General features: G+C 39.3%; 2 protein-coding genes and 1 long non-coding RNA gene across 3 annotated transcripts in view; 2 read left to right on the forward strand and 1 right to left on the reverse strand.

Moving 5' to 3' along the window:
• Window positions 1–17,353, reverse strand: part of LOC109198185 (low affinity immunoglobulin gamma Fc region receptor II-b) — a 997,390-nt gene that overhangs the window by 683,620 nt on the left and 296,417 nt on the right. The window lies entirely within an intron of this gene.
• The window catches only part of LOC109201287 (obscurin), a 493,328-nt gene that overhangs the window by 304,983 nt on the left and 170,992 nt on the right, over window positions 1–17,353 (forward strand). The window lies entirely within an intron of this gene.
• On the forward strand, window positions 106–11,557 carry LOC109201296 (uncharacterized). The gene is made up of 4 exons (XR_003219474.1): window positions 106–479; window positions 7,202–7,291; window positions 8,957–8,989; window positions 11,421–11,557. It is a non-coding gene; the product is annotated as an uncharacterized LOC109201296 (long non-coding RNA).

Below are 17,353 nucleotides of genomic sequence, written 5' to 3' on the forward strand. Positions count from 1 at the left end.
AATCCAAGATCATAAAACACAAAATACTCAGTTTATTCTTATTTCCATGTAATCAATCATTTTGTATAAAAGTCACTCAGCTCTCCTCCTTCCTCCTCCTTCCTCATCCGCCACTCCCATTAAGCCAGGGCTGGTGGAGCTTATTGACTTGGTAGCTGTCTTAACGGGGCGTTCCAGCTGAAAATTCCAACTTGAATGCATCATTGTTCTTTAAGCCAAGTTTCCATTACAACAAGCAGACAGGCGCTGTTTTACTCTTTCAGGAACCTGGCACTTGTCCAGAGCTCAACAAGTTTGTTGCGGAGTGATAACACAGGCGAGGATAAATGTGGAAAGAGGTATCTGTTGGTGGTCCTGTCTCACGACGACCGACAGTTTAGAGGTCCGATTCCCTAAAAGGATCCAACTGGATGATCTCTGCTGGAAGATTTGGAGACGAGTCCAAGGTTTCACCAAAAACAAGAGAAATTCACACTGAGGTGAGTGACTATTACTTGTGTCTCTAAAAAATAAACCACACTCACTGACTTTTACTGCAGCACAAACAAACATGTCTCTTAAAGAAACAGCAACAGTGCACAGAGATACTCAACCTATCACAACAAAATAATCTTTAACAGTCGTTACAATATGTTATGCTGCACAATTCAGACATCAGCCTGAATATTTCTGATTCGCATTAATTGTAGCAGTTTGTCAGATGCTTAAATGTTGTACATCGCAGATCTGACAGTGATCTGTGGTGTTTCAGAGCTGGATGAGTGTACTTTCATATTCTGGACCCTGATATTGTGGTGGCTTGTCAATGACTTTCACTTTTAAAACATACAATAAGAGGGAGAAATCACGGGTGGATGACTCAGAGCTGTGGGTGCAGTGTTAGTCCATTACAACCCAGCAGAATTAAAGCTGGTTTCAGGTTTTCAGTCAGATTTCTGCACAGAGGAAGAAGCAACTCTCAGCTCTTCACAGTGTCGTCACATGACTGTGTTAGTCTGTCAGACTTTAGTAAATATCTGCAGCCTCACAAAGCCCACAGAAAAAAAACAAAAACAAGATTGATGTGTGTATTTACGCACACGGCACAGGAACATGTTCTTCATTAACACACGGATTTGATGCTAAATAAAATTTGATGTTCTTCTACACATCACACAGGTCAGCTGTTACAGGCAGTTTTCAGGTTTATGTGGTGGAACAGTTTATAATAATGCAGCTCCTCTCCTGTGGAAACAAATCATTGTGCTAATTTGGCCAACAGCTTTCAGCCACAAACCTGACTCTGTGGCTCTTTGGTGAACCTGGACACGAGCTCTTTGTTGCCAAATAAGTGTTTTACTAAATCTGGCTTTGAGATGTCATGATGACAGTTTGAGTCCTCATTTTACATTTAAATGTTTCTTGCATGAGATATGAAATGTTACTTTTTAAGTGACAGCACAATTTGAATTAAGTAAAATGTGAATATTTTATATTCTGTCTGGAAAAACAAAAACAAGCAAACAAACAAACAAAAAGGCTTCAGTTGGTCCTACCAGCACTACACCTCTGTGTGTGACACATGAGGTGAGGCTGGTGAGGTTGAGAGTTAATTCAGTCATATTGTAGGGACACCACAGTATCATCTGACTTATTATTCTTCACATAATTCAATGGTTTATTCTCATTTGTCATAGTAGTGTTGTTTTTAGGTATTATTTATTCCTACCCTGTTTATTTTGCTGTTGTAACAAAGTAAATTTCCCATCTCTGGGACTAATAATGGTTTATTTTATACAGGCAGCTTACCTTTTGTATATTTTTCATTTATTCAGTTATTGATTGAGCTTGATTGGAGGGCTGAAGTCAACATTTTTGCAAACTAAATACAGACGATATAGAAAAAACTGCAATGTTCACCTCTTGTACTCTGAGTCCTGGTCTGCATGTGGGTCTGCTTTCTGAACTGACTGGACAGACTGACATAATCAGTGTTGGTAACATGTTGTGTTCAACACAAACATTATTGTTACAGTGTTTCAGTTATTTCACATCATCTGTTCAGTTTGTTTTATTGTGTTACAATCAGATGCTGAGTCAGTGTGCATCTGTGCATACATGTCAAAACTACACAAAGAATTGTCTTCATAAAAAAATGAGTTCATGCTTTGCTTTGATACGCAAACAGAAAATTTGTTCAAGTATCAATTTAATTGTTCAGGGAGGGGCTGCCATGTTCTGTGACCAGCTGGGTGGGAGGAGAGAGAGGAGAAAGTAAACAACATAATGAATGAAAAAGGTGAGAGGACAAGAAACGCCCAGTGCATCATGGGAAGCCTGCAGTAGCCTACACTAAAGGAGGATTCAGGGTCATGTGATCCAGCCCTAACTATAAGCTTTATCAAAAAGGAAAGTTTTAAGCCTTTAAATATAAACACTGTATATAGTGTGGACGGGACTTTGCTGACATCAACTGTGGATATATTTTGGTTGGAATACTTTGAGGACGTCCTCAATCCCACCGACATCTCCTCTATAGTAGGAGGAGAGTCAGAGGACAGGGGGGATAACTCTTCCATCACTGGGGGGGAGGTAGTTAATAACTCCTTATGGATGGATGAGACTCAACTCATTCACCTGCAGGATTCAAGGCTCTGGATGCTGTTGGGATTTCATGACTGACACACTATTGCAATATTGTGTGGAAGTTGGGGACAACGCCTTTGGATTGGCAACTGGGGTGAGGGTTCTTCTCTTCATGGAGGGAGACTGGAGTGTATTCCAACTTTAGAGGATCACAGTTCGCAGCCTGTCCTGGAAGATCTATGCCAGATTACTGGAGAGGAAAGTCCATCTGTTAACTGAACATCAGATTCTGTAGGAACAATATTGTTTTCTTCCTGGTTGTTGAATACTGGTTGAAACTCTTCCTCCTCTCAATGACATTTTGGAGTGTGTGGGAGTTTGACCAACCGGCCTGTGTGTGATTTGTGAACTTGGAGAAGGGATTTGACAGCATTCCTCAGGATATCCTGTGTGGGGGTGATACCTGTACAAAGAGTCAGGCTTTGTCTGCATTACTGGTAATAAGTCAAACTCTTTCTTGGTGGGTGTTGTCAATGATTCTCTTGACAATTTTCATGAACAGAATTTCCTGGCACAGCTAAGAGGTATATGGTGACGGGTTCACTAGTCTCTGCTTTTTCCTTTTGAGGTTTTGGTGGCTTCATCGAGCAGTGACCTCCAGCTTACACTGGGGTGGTTTACAGCTTAGTTTGAAGTGCCTGGCATGACAATTAGCACCTCAAACTCTGAGGCCATGGTGCTCAGTCAGAAAAGGATTCGCTGCTCACTCTGGGGCAGTGAACAAGTTACTGCCAGAGAGAGGGAGTCCTGGGCACCTCTGCTTAGACTGCTGCACCAGACAAAATCGATGGATGGAATTTGCATAATTATGATGAAGGAACTGACCTCCCAGCCCTTTGTTCCTTCACTGGTGCTAGTTTCAGTCATTATGCAAATGTACTGTTTATAAGACTGGGGAAACCTGCAGTCAGCTGAGACTGAAGAAGTCACTTGGATGAGTGATGAAACGTTTCTCCCACTGAAAACGCTACGTCCAGATGAACAGAATCAACTTTTGGAGATGAAGTGAGTTATCTGAAAAAAACACACACAAAAAACCATATACATATATACATATACACACACATATATATATACATACATATATACACATATATACATACATATATATATATATATATATATATACATATATACACACTCAGATAACTCACTTCACCCTTCATTTACATCTGTGCAGTCCTTCACAGCGTACTGCTGTTACACTGTATATTTGGGCTGTTTTTTTCTTTTTCTGTGTGTTTTCCATGGCTGTGTGGTGTTGGGTCTGCGCTTCCACAGGCCCCCGCTGGTTTACAAACTTATTCCTCATGTAGAAAGCAAGACAATGACGGAACCGGGTTTTACTTGCTAGCAAGGGAGGCTGGTTGGAACCAGGCTCTTGGAGCTGAACGCTCCTCACCTGTCTCCTAGCCAACTTCAAAAAAACAGCCTTCCTTGCAGCCTTTTATTCTGAGAACAGTAACAGTACACACAAGCACCACCCATTGTAAAAAACCCCTATGGTCACAAAAGGTTAAAACACTGTGTGTGTGTGTGTGTGTGTGTGTGTGTGTGTGTGTGTGTGTGTGTGTGTGTGTGTGTGTGTGTGTGTGTGGGTGGGTGCGTCTGTGTGACCTCTTGCTTACCAAAAGGGTAATAAAGGCAGGAAGTTTACTAAGCAGGAAAACAGAACCTTCAGATAGGATCTCCCTATAATAAAACACTACAGCCTCCCCCACCGTTCAACAGGCTGGAGAGGTGGCCAGAAACAAAGGAATGTCTTTGATCATGATGCTTGAACTAAGACTTACAAATTTAAGTAACACAATGACAACATTTAACAATTTGGCTCCAACATGTGGCTCTTGTGCTACTTTTTTTTTTTTTTAAGTTTTTAAGTTCCATTTTTAGGCAGTGCTGCCCTCAGAATCAGAATACACAGTGTACAGTCAAAGTCAACAGCCTCAGATAAAGACTTGATAACTTTTAGAACTGTCGAGCACCAAAGCAGATTGTTTTTGACCCGTTTGTGCATCAAAGTTGTCTCTCTGAAGACTTTGCAAATGAAGAAATGTAAAACATTTAAAACACCATAACAAAATTCCCCCAAACTATCCAGGTTAAATTAAATTAGATTCAGATTTACAACATGAACCATAGTAATATATTTAATTCTAGAAGAAATATTAAGATTAAAATGCAAACATGACAATAAAGAATCAAATCTTTGGTCTTCTGGACCAGTGATGGGCAGTAACGCGTTACAAGTAACGCGTTACTGTAATCTGATTACTTTTTTCAAGTAACGAGTAATGTAAGGGATTACTATTGCAAAAACGGTAATTAGATTACCGTTACTTTCATGTAGGAACGCTGCGTTACTGCGTTACTAAAACCGTGATTTTTTCCGAGAACGTCTCATGACAGTGACGTAAGCGAGTGCGACGTTCGTGACAACAGCTGTCTGCAGATCATAATATATCGAGTGCGGGACAGAGTGTAGCATGCAGCGTTTAAAGCGTGGAAGTACTGACCTTATTTTGAGTTTGATTCCATAAAAAGTGACAAAAACATTAGTGTCCGTTGTGCGTGGGAAGAAAACTTCTTTTTACAGCGAAAAAACCCCTAAACTTCCAAGCAAGCAGCGAGTGCGCTATGACGTAATGTGAAATTCACAGAGAAACTCGCGGATTCTTCCACTGACCGCTGCGGCACACCTGCACCAGGGTAAACCTCCGCCTACCCCAGTCCTGCTTTACAGGTGAAAATAGAGCAACAGGACCGCTAGTCTTTGATTTTATTTATTTTCTGCTGTGTTTTACTTGCATCTATTTGAAAGACTGAGTGTAAACACAAAAAAATATTTTATTTTATGTGCTGGAATGTGCAGAAAATAGGTTTAAATGTTAAACAAATTTCTTCCAGTCAGAGAATGTTGCATATAATTTAATTTTTGCTTGATGCATAAAGTTAAAAGATTAAAACTAATAAAACAAGTTTTAAAAAGAGACGTTTCCATTTGATTACATTTTGTATGATGGATTATGCAGAAAAAGTAGAATTGGGCTGAAAGATCTATCGCTTTATCACCTATTCAGGTTGTAAATCGTGTTTTTATAAAGTAACTAAGTAACTAAGTAACTAAGTAATTAATTACTTTTGAAAATAAGTAATCAGTAAAGTAACGGGATTACTTTTTGGGGGAAGTAATCAGTAATTAGTAACTGATTACTTTTTTCAAGTAACTTGACCAACACTGTTCTGGACAGACCACAATGACTAGATGTGTTTAAAGGGTTGTTGCCTGTCACTGTCTGTTCTGTCACAGGTTAATTTTATCTATTGAACAATCTCATTTTTTGCAGGGCTGCATAGAAACGAGGAAATGCAGCCTGTGGTTTCTGCCAGCAGTTAGCAGATGTGTTGTTTTAAGTCTTCAGCAAACAGCAGAGAGTTAACAAAGACAGACAAAGAGCACAGTAGGAATTTCATTTTGCTCTCTGTCTGCATGGCACATGTTTAAATGACCTGCCCATACTGGAGTAATTGTAACAATTATCACTACTTGATTTATGTTTGCATGTTAAAATAGGTTAAAGTAGAGTCACTGTGCTGATGAAACATGCTGGACTATAGAAAACAAATCTATGTGAACATCAAGAGAAACTGTGAAGTTTATTTCTCACACTGAAAAGCAGCTGCCTCTAACAGTCTGCATGGAGGCTGTAAATGTTCATATATATCTGAATTAGAAAAACAAATAATCTAAAACATCATTATCATACACTTTGGTGTGGATTGGACTCAAGATGTGGGACTCTGAAGAAACGTTAACAGATTTATTTACAGCAAAGTCAGAAACAAAGTTTAAGGCAAAGGGATTTTCATTTAGTGAGGCCCAGGACTCCAACACAGACAAACCCACAGGAATCACTCAGATCCACATCCAGGTCTCTGCACAGAGGAGGACAAAGAGGTGAGTAAAGGTCACAGTGCCAAAACAGAGCAAACACACAACTTGATGGAGCCAGCTTCACGAACTGTGCCTAGTTCAATGATCAGGCATCAACTGAAGGGCTTCCTTCATCCTAAGTCAGAGTGAGGGAATCAGATAAGAACAAACAGGTGAGTTCATCACTTCCAGGTGTGCAGGACCCAAGGAAAGGAAACAGAGGAGACTACACCCCTGAAACGCAAAGTGTGGTTAAGCACACTCACACAAACACAGAGACACAAACACATCGACACAAACAAAGGAGAGAGAGAGCAACAATGATTAAAGACAGAGAGCACAGGAGGACTGGAGCACCATGACAGTCACAGACACATTAAAATTATAACCTGCCAAAATGTGACCTCCTGACATGAAGCAAGAGAATACTTTTTTACATTATAGAGACAAGTTACAACATAAGAAACAAACTTCTATGTTTGCAGTGGACAGCAAATATAAACATGTCACATAAGTGCTGCGGTCAAAGCTACAGGAGCTGTTTGAGTTTGTGTGTGAAAGGGAAGGAAGCACAGAGAGACCAATCAGAAGAAGAAACTGGAGAAAAACTCTATACTAAACACAACTTTTGTTTATCTGCAGAGTAAAACTGTTTGATTATCTGTGGATCAGAGTGCAGCAGGCTGGATGTGACGATGGGGCACTCTTTGCTCTGCATGATGGGCTTTTTCTGTAAGTACACGTCTGACATTGTTTGAATGGCAGCGATTAATGAAAATGTTTCTGATCTGTGAGAATTACAGTGTGTCACTGCTTTAACCTGTTTACCTGAGAGCTGGAACAAAGCAGACTTGTGATTCTTTAAGTGCTTAAATGTTTGATACACTGCTGCTTTTGCGTCACTTATAGTTACACACTGTGTTCCACATAGAGATGGGACGATACCACTTTTTTATGTCCGATACCGATACCGATATCATAAATTTGGATATCTGCCGATACCGATATGAATCCCATATATATAATGTGTTTTTTAATCAATAAAAATGTTTTTTTAATATCTTGCTGCTTTTTGTATAAGTTCATACTCAAGTTAAAAACAAAACAAAACACTGAAGCTATTCTGTTATACCTGTATGTAAAAAATACACTGCACCCAAAATATTTCATAGTTCAGCAACACTGATCAATCTAATAAACTTAAACCTACTCCATCCTCCCTATTCTGGTATTTTAAAGTGTACTTAGCAGAAATATTGAGCAACCTAACTAATAGGGTTGCAAACTCCCAGCAAAAAAAAGAAAAGAAAAAAGGGGAACCACCCCCCACCCTCCACCTCATGATGCTTAATCGACGTAATCAACTTTAATTTGATGCAGTGTCAAAAAACAAATGCACAGAAATAAATTATTTTTCAAGAATAATTAAATAGATTCAACATCTTTCTTCAACAGAATTGCAGACTGCGCAGATGGTACCTTCCCAAAGGAAAAAGTTCTATAGCTTACTAGGGTATATTAGACTTAACAGTTACTATATACAGTAATGGACTTCTATACATTTTACATCAGATTAAAACTTTGGGTGTAAGATTCGGATAATTATTTATTAAAAGCTAGACATTTTAAATGAGAATAAGAAAGAAAAGTATGTCTTTGTGCCCTTTTCCCTGTTGATGCCCTATCGGCCCCCCTGGCTACACTTTGCTATATCCGCCCCTGCACAGTTACCAGCCGTCAGCTACCTAGAAAAAGATCCTGGTGTAGAAAGTAATATTAAATACATTCTAACAACAGCTTATCAAGCTTAAACGTGCTGATGAGCATAAGTTCAGCCGCTGGTTTCCTCTTTCTGGTGCGAAATGGGCAATAAACAAACAAGAGAGACGGACTCGCGACAGAAAAGCCGATCAGCTGATCATTGATCAGTTTCATGATTGAAGTAGCAGCAGGAGAGGGAGAGAGGCAGTCGCTACATATATCGGTTGTTAAGCTTAACGCGGGAACGCTTTACAAACATTCAGAGATGAACTTACACACTTGCTTTACTTCTCTCTGGGATAACTTCCTCGGAGATGCTAGCGAGGCTACAAATACACACAGCCGCTCTATCACCTGAGGCATACTGCTCCGATGTGCTACGGTTATGAGCCGAGTTACGCCATGTTGCAAGTTTTTTGAGGTGCTTTTTTGATATTTAATGGATCGGATAACATTTTTTATTTCCCTCCAATATCCGATCCAGTAATTTACGTCAGTGATACCAATACGTAATATCGGATCGGTCCATCTCTAGTTACAACAGTTTGAGTTATTATGTTTGAGCATGTTTGACAAACAGGCTTTTTGATTTTGTCAATTACATAATGTCTGATGAGGTTTTATTCATTATTTTAGTGCTCAGTACTGTCATCTGTGGAAATGCTGAAGGTAAGAAATGATTATTTTCTTCATGTTCATATATGTAGTTGTTATCTCCTATAATGTGCTCAATAATATCCTCCCTGTGTTTACATGTTAAACATAAATGGCTTCAGTAAGCGCTCCATGTGGAGACTGTGGCGTTCTTCAGAGCTTTTACTGATGTACCATTTGTACCACTTTCATTCTGTAAAACTGTAACAACAAAACAGAGCAGGTACATTTAATCTCAGTGTAGATGCACAGATGTCACGTGACCAATGCAAGATCATAACATTAACAATAAATGGACAAAGCCTGTCAAGTAATGTAGGGAGAACCACATGCTGACATGTTTTATGCTAACAGGCAAAACAAAGCACTAACAGTTAGCTTACAGTAGTAATGTAACAAACTTCACAGACCCACAAGAAGGACAGAGCACTAATATGTAGAAACAATCCATCATCTCCCCAAACTTACACTTTATCCCATCTCAAGAGCAACAGATGCAGAACTATCACAGACACGGAGCTCTAGCCATTACTTGGCACTTCTGCTATTTAACCACTAGATGGCGGACTTTGACATGAGCAGACCAGGAAGAAGCGTATATGCTGAGCAATACTGTAGATTCAATCACTTACAGTTGAATAAATGTGACCCGTCATATAACAAACTTAAAACAAACTATATTTCAGGAATAACCTGAGGGACAGAATATTGTATATGATACAGCTCAAACTCCACTGCATTTATTGGTTAAAATATTAAAATGATCATATCAAGAGTGCAACCATGTGAGCAGATGTTTCACTCAGCTGCTACACAAACTTTATATTTACTAGAGTTTGTTGCCTTGAAACTGACTGATTTCCTTTTCATGCGTGTTTATCTGTCCATCCTCACAAATCACAGTTATGATTCACAAGATGCTGATAAATCGGAATATCAGTCCAAAGAGCAAACAACCTCAGGTACAGCTGATTGCAGCAGGAGTGTATGTAGTGCAGATTATGTCACTGTGCTGACTGCCTTAGTGTCCTTTTTTGTATTAACTCTTGGAGTTCCCAAAATCCTCATCAAAAGCTACACATATGGATAAAACATTAAAAGAAATATCAAAGTAAAATATGTCAATGCAATACTGATCTGAGCTGACATTAGTCTGTTACCTTCATAGAGCTACTCTGCCATTTTATTTCATTTATTTATCATGAATTTGTTACAGCACAGCGTGATGAGTTTTGGGTAAATTCAGGTAACTCTAATTTGAAAACAGACTCAACCACAGGTCAGTCAGTCAGAGTCAGATTTTAATGAGTCTTATTATGAATTCTTACTTTCAGTTATTTATAGTGGCCTGGTGTGCTGTCTGCCTCAGTGTCCTCTTGAAAAAAAAAACTCTAAACGTTGTTCTAAATGAATAAGGCTTCACATACTCAAGAGTAACAAGTGAAAGAAACTGGACAAAATACCATTGATACAGATTTATTTATATATGACTGTCATGGTCTTTCATTGTCTTCCTCTGAGTGCTTCTTCCTCGTGTCTGTTTACAGGGCTCTAGAGTGCGACCAATTTGGTCGCAAATGCCACCAAATTTTTCAATGGTGTGTCTAAAAAAATCTTAGGTCGCACCGGTGCGACCAAATGTTCGAGTTAAAACAAAAATTAAAAAGAAAAGACTACACAACTCTGAAAGTCTCCGTGTGGTCAACAGCAGACACACATTATGCCCCCATCGTGGTCTAAACCAATCAAAGATAGTCAGGGGCGGGACCTCTCTGATTGGCCGTGGTCCAGTTGAAAGTGCAGGCAGATAGAGAGGTGAGTAGCTTGCCAGAACAAGTCTTCGTAAGTTGGATAGTATCCAATATCAAGCGTTAAGACTTTGCTCAGGTGTATTTGAAAACAACATCTGCAGCAGCAGTACAGGTAGAAATGGGGGAAATGCCATTACAAATAAGAAGAGAGCAACTGACATTGAATTGCTGGGCAAGTTTACAAGGACATGGTCAAGATCATCCGACAAAAACTGTTTTCCAACCATGCTGGGAAAAAGAGAAAACAGAATTGAAGAGCTTTGGGTGGACAGTGGGACAGAAAGCAGCTGACCTTAATCTGGACAAGATAAACATAAGTCAAACAGTACCGTTGCCTACAATACCACCATGGATGCTCCCTGACGCAGTAGTAGATTTCACATTGTTAAACAAAAAGAACCAAGGAGAGGGGTTTTATTTTAAATTCACATCCAGCACAGGAATATATTAATCAGTATTATAGTTATGTCAAAATCTACACAGATGCATCAAAGAATACAGCCAACCAGAGTGGATATTTTCACAAATGAATGTTTGTACTTTAACAACAGCTGGCTTTTTTGTGGTCACTTTACTGTAATGTTGTGAATTTTTATGTTTCTCTTCCCCTAACTGGATCATTCTTATGTGAACAGTTCCCATTAAGCCCACTGTGACCCTGCAGCCATCCTGGACTCAGATATACAGCGGTGAGACAGTCACTGTGAGATGTGAGATTCAGGGAGGTGAAGGAGCTCAGTGGACGTGTGAATGGAGACCAGCCAAGTTAAACATACGTGAAACATCCAATGAACACAACAGTTACTGAGTCTGACAGTGGAGGATACAGCTGCCGGGGCAGAAGAAGCTCCTCCTGGACAGAGTGGAGTGATACCATCACATTGAGAGTAATAGGTAATTTGGACACATTTCTCTCATTTTAATTCCAAAAACATTGCAAAATATTTCAACTGTACTGTGCGTTTCTTTTTTAGTTTGGTATCTAAAGTCATGCACAACAGCTTTTAATGTCATTGTAAAAATATTCAGTAATCACTCAGGGTCAAACAAGAAAAAAAATGTTTCTTACATGAAAAAAATAAATGCAAATGTAATTGTCCCAGTTTCTTCATGTCTGTGGCTGCAAACAAAGTTTTCACCACTATTTTAAAACTGAATGTGAGCTAATGTCCTCCAGCTAAACTCAGGCAAAACTTTAAATGTTGTCATTGAATCTCGTTGGCTGAACACATGCTGCCATCAGCTGCTGCTCTGATGGAAAATTTCAAGACAATAACAACAAAAAAGAATTCAGGATTAAAACAAACCCACCTTTTTTTTTTTTTTTTTTACCACATCACAAAACAAATGAAGCCATTTGTTTATGTAGCGACTTCCACAGTCGCTAGAGGCCGGGGATGGAGCTTGCCTCTTTGCCTGACGCGCTGTCAACTTTATGCAATAATGCGAGAGGTGGAATTGTTTGCTTATTTATTAAAGTGCTTTGAGAGTTTACAGAGTAATGTGATCATCTCACCATTTTTACTCTTACAACGTCACAGGCTCTAATGTAACAAGGCAAAACATGTTGTGCAGCGGTCAACAAAACTACGGCTACCCAGCCTTCCTCTCTGTCAAAATCAAACCCCGTGAATGACAGACTGTTCCACACAACTGGGTTAGTGAAATGTAAAATGTATGATACTTTTAATTTTAACAAGATATTTTAAGTACATCTGATAACATTTGGATAATTAAATGCAAATCAAAAGAATCATGATGCATTAGCTGAATATCATAATGTTGATCTAACTAACGTTATGTTGACTTAAATTGAAAAGACTAAATAAAATCTACTCAACTAAAACAAGCTCGACATGAAATCACAAACAGCCACAGAAACAATTTTTCTACACAGAATAGATGTTGTGATTATTCCACATTTATAAACACAATGTTAAGACCAAAACACACAGAAATGTCTACACAAAGTGAGAAAACATAAGTTAACTCTCTTTGTGGAACAGAAGACTCAGTTTCCCTCATCTTAGGACTATTTGTATGTTTGTTTTCAGTCTGCTGGTAGATTCTAAATATCATCAAATTACCTGTTGTTTTTTATTTAAAAACAAACCTTCTGTGGGTTGATTTTCGAGTGAAATTGTCGCCAGGATGCAAAATTATGACTACTATTAACAAGAGCAATAAAACCAGGACCGCTTTAATGATGATTTTATATTTGTATAATTCTGCTAATGATATATTTTAATTTGAACAGCTCCTCCTAAGCCCACTGTGACCCTGCAGCCATCCTGGACTCAGATATACAGCAGTGTGATATACAGAGGTGAGACAGTCACTGTCAGATGTGAGATTCAGGGAGGTGAAGGAGCTCAGTGGACGTATGAATGGAGACGAGGCCAAGTAAACATACGTCCAACATCCAGTGAATACAGAATCAGCAGAGCTACTGAGTCTGACAGTGGAGAATACAGCTGCCGGGGTAGAAGAAGCTCCTCCTGGACAGAGTGGAGTGACATCACCACATTAACTGTATCATGTAAGTTGAACATATTTCGCCCTTTTTTAATTTATATTGCACAATGTTTCATCGAATAACACAACAAAATACTTTGTCTTTCAATAAAACTGCAGGTTCTGTTTTTATTTTAGTATCAAAAGTAGTTTTACATAAAAGACACAGTAATCACTCAGTGAAACACATGAAAAAACATATTTAATAAGTTTGATGAAAAATGAAAAACAAATGTAATGATCCCAGTTTCTTCACCTCAGTTGTTGCACATGTGGAGTTTTCATCACTGCAGCTCAGTGTCATGATGCAGTTCTTTTGTTTTAGCATTTTTATTTTTTCTAATTCCTCAAAGTTTCCATTTGACTACAATTTGGCCTCATTTTAGGAGAGACTGCTCTGCTACGTTAGCCTTTCACTAACTGCTGGTGTGTTTACTCATAGCAGCAGTGTTTTTGTTTTGTTTTTTTATCTTTAATTTGCCAAATTAAATATCATGAATTTTGGGCAAAATAAGAATTTAACTTTACTTTGAATAAAGATTATTTTCTATAAAACTGAACTCAGATAAAATGTTTTTACAGAAGTTTTTTTCTTTGCCAGTCTAGTTTTCACTTTGGTGCCACATGAAGATTTTGTATTTCTGTTTTAAATTAATGAAACTTCGGAGTTGTAGACATTTTATACTATTCACAGCTATGGTCAGTTTAGGATCCCAGGTTAAATTTTGTGCATGTTGTTGGACTGCAGGAGGAAGCCTTTAGACCAGGGGTGGGCAATCTCAGTCCACAAGGGCCGGTGTCCCTGCAGGTTTTAGATGTGTCCTCGAACCAACACAGCTGATTTAAATGGCTAAATTAGCTCCTCAACATGTCCTGAAGTTCTCCAGAGGCCTGGTAACGAACTAATCATGTGATTCAGGTGTGTTGACCCAAGGTGAGATCTAAAACCTGCAGGGACACCGGCCCTCGTGGACTGAGATTGCCCACTCCTGCTTTAGACCCACACAGACACACACGGGGGAACATGTACACAGAAAGGCCTGATGGATTTAAACCCTATCCACTGCAAACTATCAAAAGAAAAGAATTTCAACCTTAACACGTACCACCTGAAGTTCTTATCGGTAAATTCTTTCTATATGGTGTTCCTAATGCGAGTGAATAATGCAGCTGTTAGCACAGCGGAGTTACAACACAGGACACATATTCAACAGGTCATTATCGATAGATAGATACTTTATTGATCCCACAAAGGAAATTGTTGTGTTAGAGCAGCATGACAAAAAGTGAAAATAGTAAAGTCTACAATAAACAACAAAGTGTGACAATAAAATATTAATAACATAAAAGTCCCAACGGTGCCTGGTATGGGGCCTCACACTAGAATAGAACAGCTCTTTATTGTCACTGTTACAAGAACATTGAGGGCAGTTTGGCATCTCTCCATGTGTGAAGTACACAATAGTGTAAGTACTTACACACACAGACAACTTTACATTTAAACAAGAAAGATATGTACAAGTTATACATACACCCGCAAACATATGGATACACCTTTACATACATACACGCGCATACATATATACGTACATACATACATACATACACATATACATACATACACATATATGCCATCTGAGGAGCAGGTGCATTGAGAGGTGCAGTGTGATCAGTGATATTGCACATTGAGGTGGGGGGGGGGGGGTGTTACTGTTGCAACTATAATAAATATAAATACAGTGGGACACCTACATTCAGAATGAGGGTGGAGGAGGTGTGTGCTCCCATTCTGATGTTCTGGGGTCTATCGCTCAAGAAGTCCAGTATCCAGCTGCACAGTGAGCTGCTGAGTCCTAAGTTGCTTAGTTTTTTAAACCAGTTTGTGGGGTTGAACTGCACTGAAGGCAGAGCTGAAGTCCACAAACAGCATTCTCACATAGGTGTTACTACAGTCCAGATGTGTGAAGGTTGTGTGAAGAGCTGTTATTATGGCGTCCTCTGTCGACCTGTTTGCCCTGTATGCAAACTGGTATGGATCGAGGTCTGCAGGGACGACAGCTTTAATGTGTGACATGATGAGCTGTTCAAAACATTTGGCAATTATGGGTGTTAAAGCAACTGAACGATAGTCATCCAAGCAGCTCACTGTGTTCTTCTTGGGCACTGGAACAATGGTGGCTGACTTAAAGCAGGATGGTACTACAGACTGTAGCAGTGAGAGGTTGAAGATGGTGGTGAAAACCTCTGCTAGTTGGTCTGCACATGCTTTAAGCATTCTTCAAGCTACACCGTCAGGACCAGCTGCTTTCCTCGCGTTGACTCTGCACAGTGTGGCTCTGACCTGGTGCTGCTCCAGCTGGATTGGGGCATCGTCCCTCTCTGGGTGATGGTGTCCCTGTTTTGTTGGTCAAAGTGGGCGAAGAACTCATTTAGGGTGTCAGGTAAGGTGATGTCTGGGGAGTTTGTTTGTGTGCAATTGTCTTTGTAGCCAGTGAGTGTTTTGATCCCCTGCCACATGTTTCTGGAGTTGTTTGTGTTAAAGTGTTCCTCAATGCGCTGTTTGTTTTGCACTTGGCTTCTTTTATGCCTTTAAGCAGAGACTGGCGTGCCTCTTTGTAGACTTGTTGGTCTCCTGATTTGAAGGCGCTGTCACGTGCTCTTAGTAGGGCTGTGACCTCACTGTTGAGCCATGGCTTCTGGTTCAGGAACACTTTAACAGTCTTTGTTGTTGTTACACTCTCAGTACAGAAGTTGATGTATGAGAGTACAGCAGATGTGTGGCCCTCCAAGTCTGATCCTTCTGCAGATACACTCCAATTCATGTATCAAAACAGTCTTGTAGGGCCGTGGTGGCTTCCGTGGTCCACACTCGTACTGTTTTTACAGATGGTTTTTGTCTTTGAATTAGAGGTTTATAAGCAGGGATCAGGGACAGAGAGAGATGATCAGAGAGTCTGAGATGAGGCAGGGGGGTGGCTTTGTAAGCATCTGGGATGTTGGTGTAGACCTGGTCCAGTGTGTTGTTTTCCCTCGTTGCAAAGCTCACTATGAGACAGTGCAGGAATTTTTACATTTACAGTGAAAATAAAAAGTAAAAATAAAGTTTGTTAAAAACAGTAACAGTAAGACTGATATTGTGTAAGAAATGCAAATTACATTAATAAATAATATGTTTGGGATTTTATGCCTGACTGGTGCGTTCACCTGTCACAGAATGAAGAGTTATTATACAGCTTTATAGAGAACAGTAGGAATGATTTATTGAAGTGTCCTTTATGGCAGCATGATTGACTCAGTCTGAGGAGCTCTGGTGCCTCTGAAGTGTGGCTCCCAGCAGACAACAGCAAAACAGACGCACTTGTTACCACAGACTGGTAGAAAATCTCCTGCATCTGTCTCCACACATTAAAGGATCTGAGCTTCATTAGAAACTAAGATCTCAGGTTATTCAAAGGATAACAGCCAACTGACAACTCTGGATTATATGTTCATAAATGTAGAAATATGTAAATGTAAAGATGTAGAAATAAGTAAATAGTGGAATATTTGACTATAAAAAGTATTTATACAATGTAAAATCTGAGAAACTGAAGTTGTTTAAATGATATTGTGTTTTTATGTGTTGATGTTCAGTCTCACAGATTTGTGCACAGCTGGTTGTTTTCAGTCACTCTGCTGGTAGATTCTAAATATCAGTAAATTACCAGGTTTAATCTGTTTGTTTTTATTAAACTCTTCATTGTTGATTTTCAGTCAAATTGTCACTAGGATGAAAAAATTTGATTACCACTAACAAGAGCAATAAAACCAGGACATCTTTAATGATGATTTTATATTTCTATAAGTCTGATGATGGGATATTTTCTATTTGAACAGCTCCTCCTAAGCCCACTGTGACCCTGCAAACACCCTGGGCTCAGATATACAGCAGTACCACAGTCACTGTCAGATGTGAGATTCAGGGAGGTGAAGGAGCTCAGTGGACGTATGAATGGATACGAGGCCAGAAAAACATACATGAAACATCCAGTGAATACAAAATCAACAGAGTTAC

This window comes from Oreochromis niloticus, linkage group LG3, assembly GCF_001858045.2.
Source record: "Oreochromis niloticus isolate F11D_XX linkage group LG3, O_niloticus_UMD_NMBU, whole genome shotgun sequence".
In the NCBI taxonomy this organism is placed as follows: Eukaryota; Metazoa; Chordata; class Actinopteri; order Cichliformes; family Cichlidae; genus Oreochromis; species Oreochromis niloticus.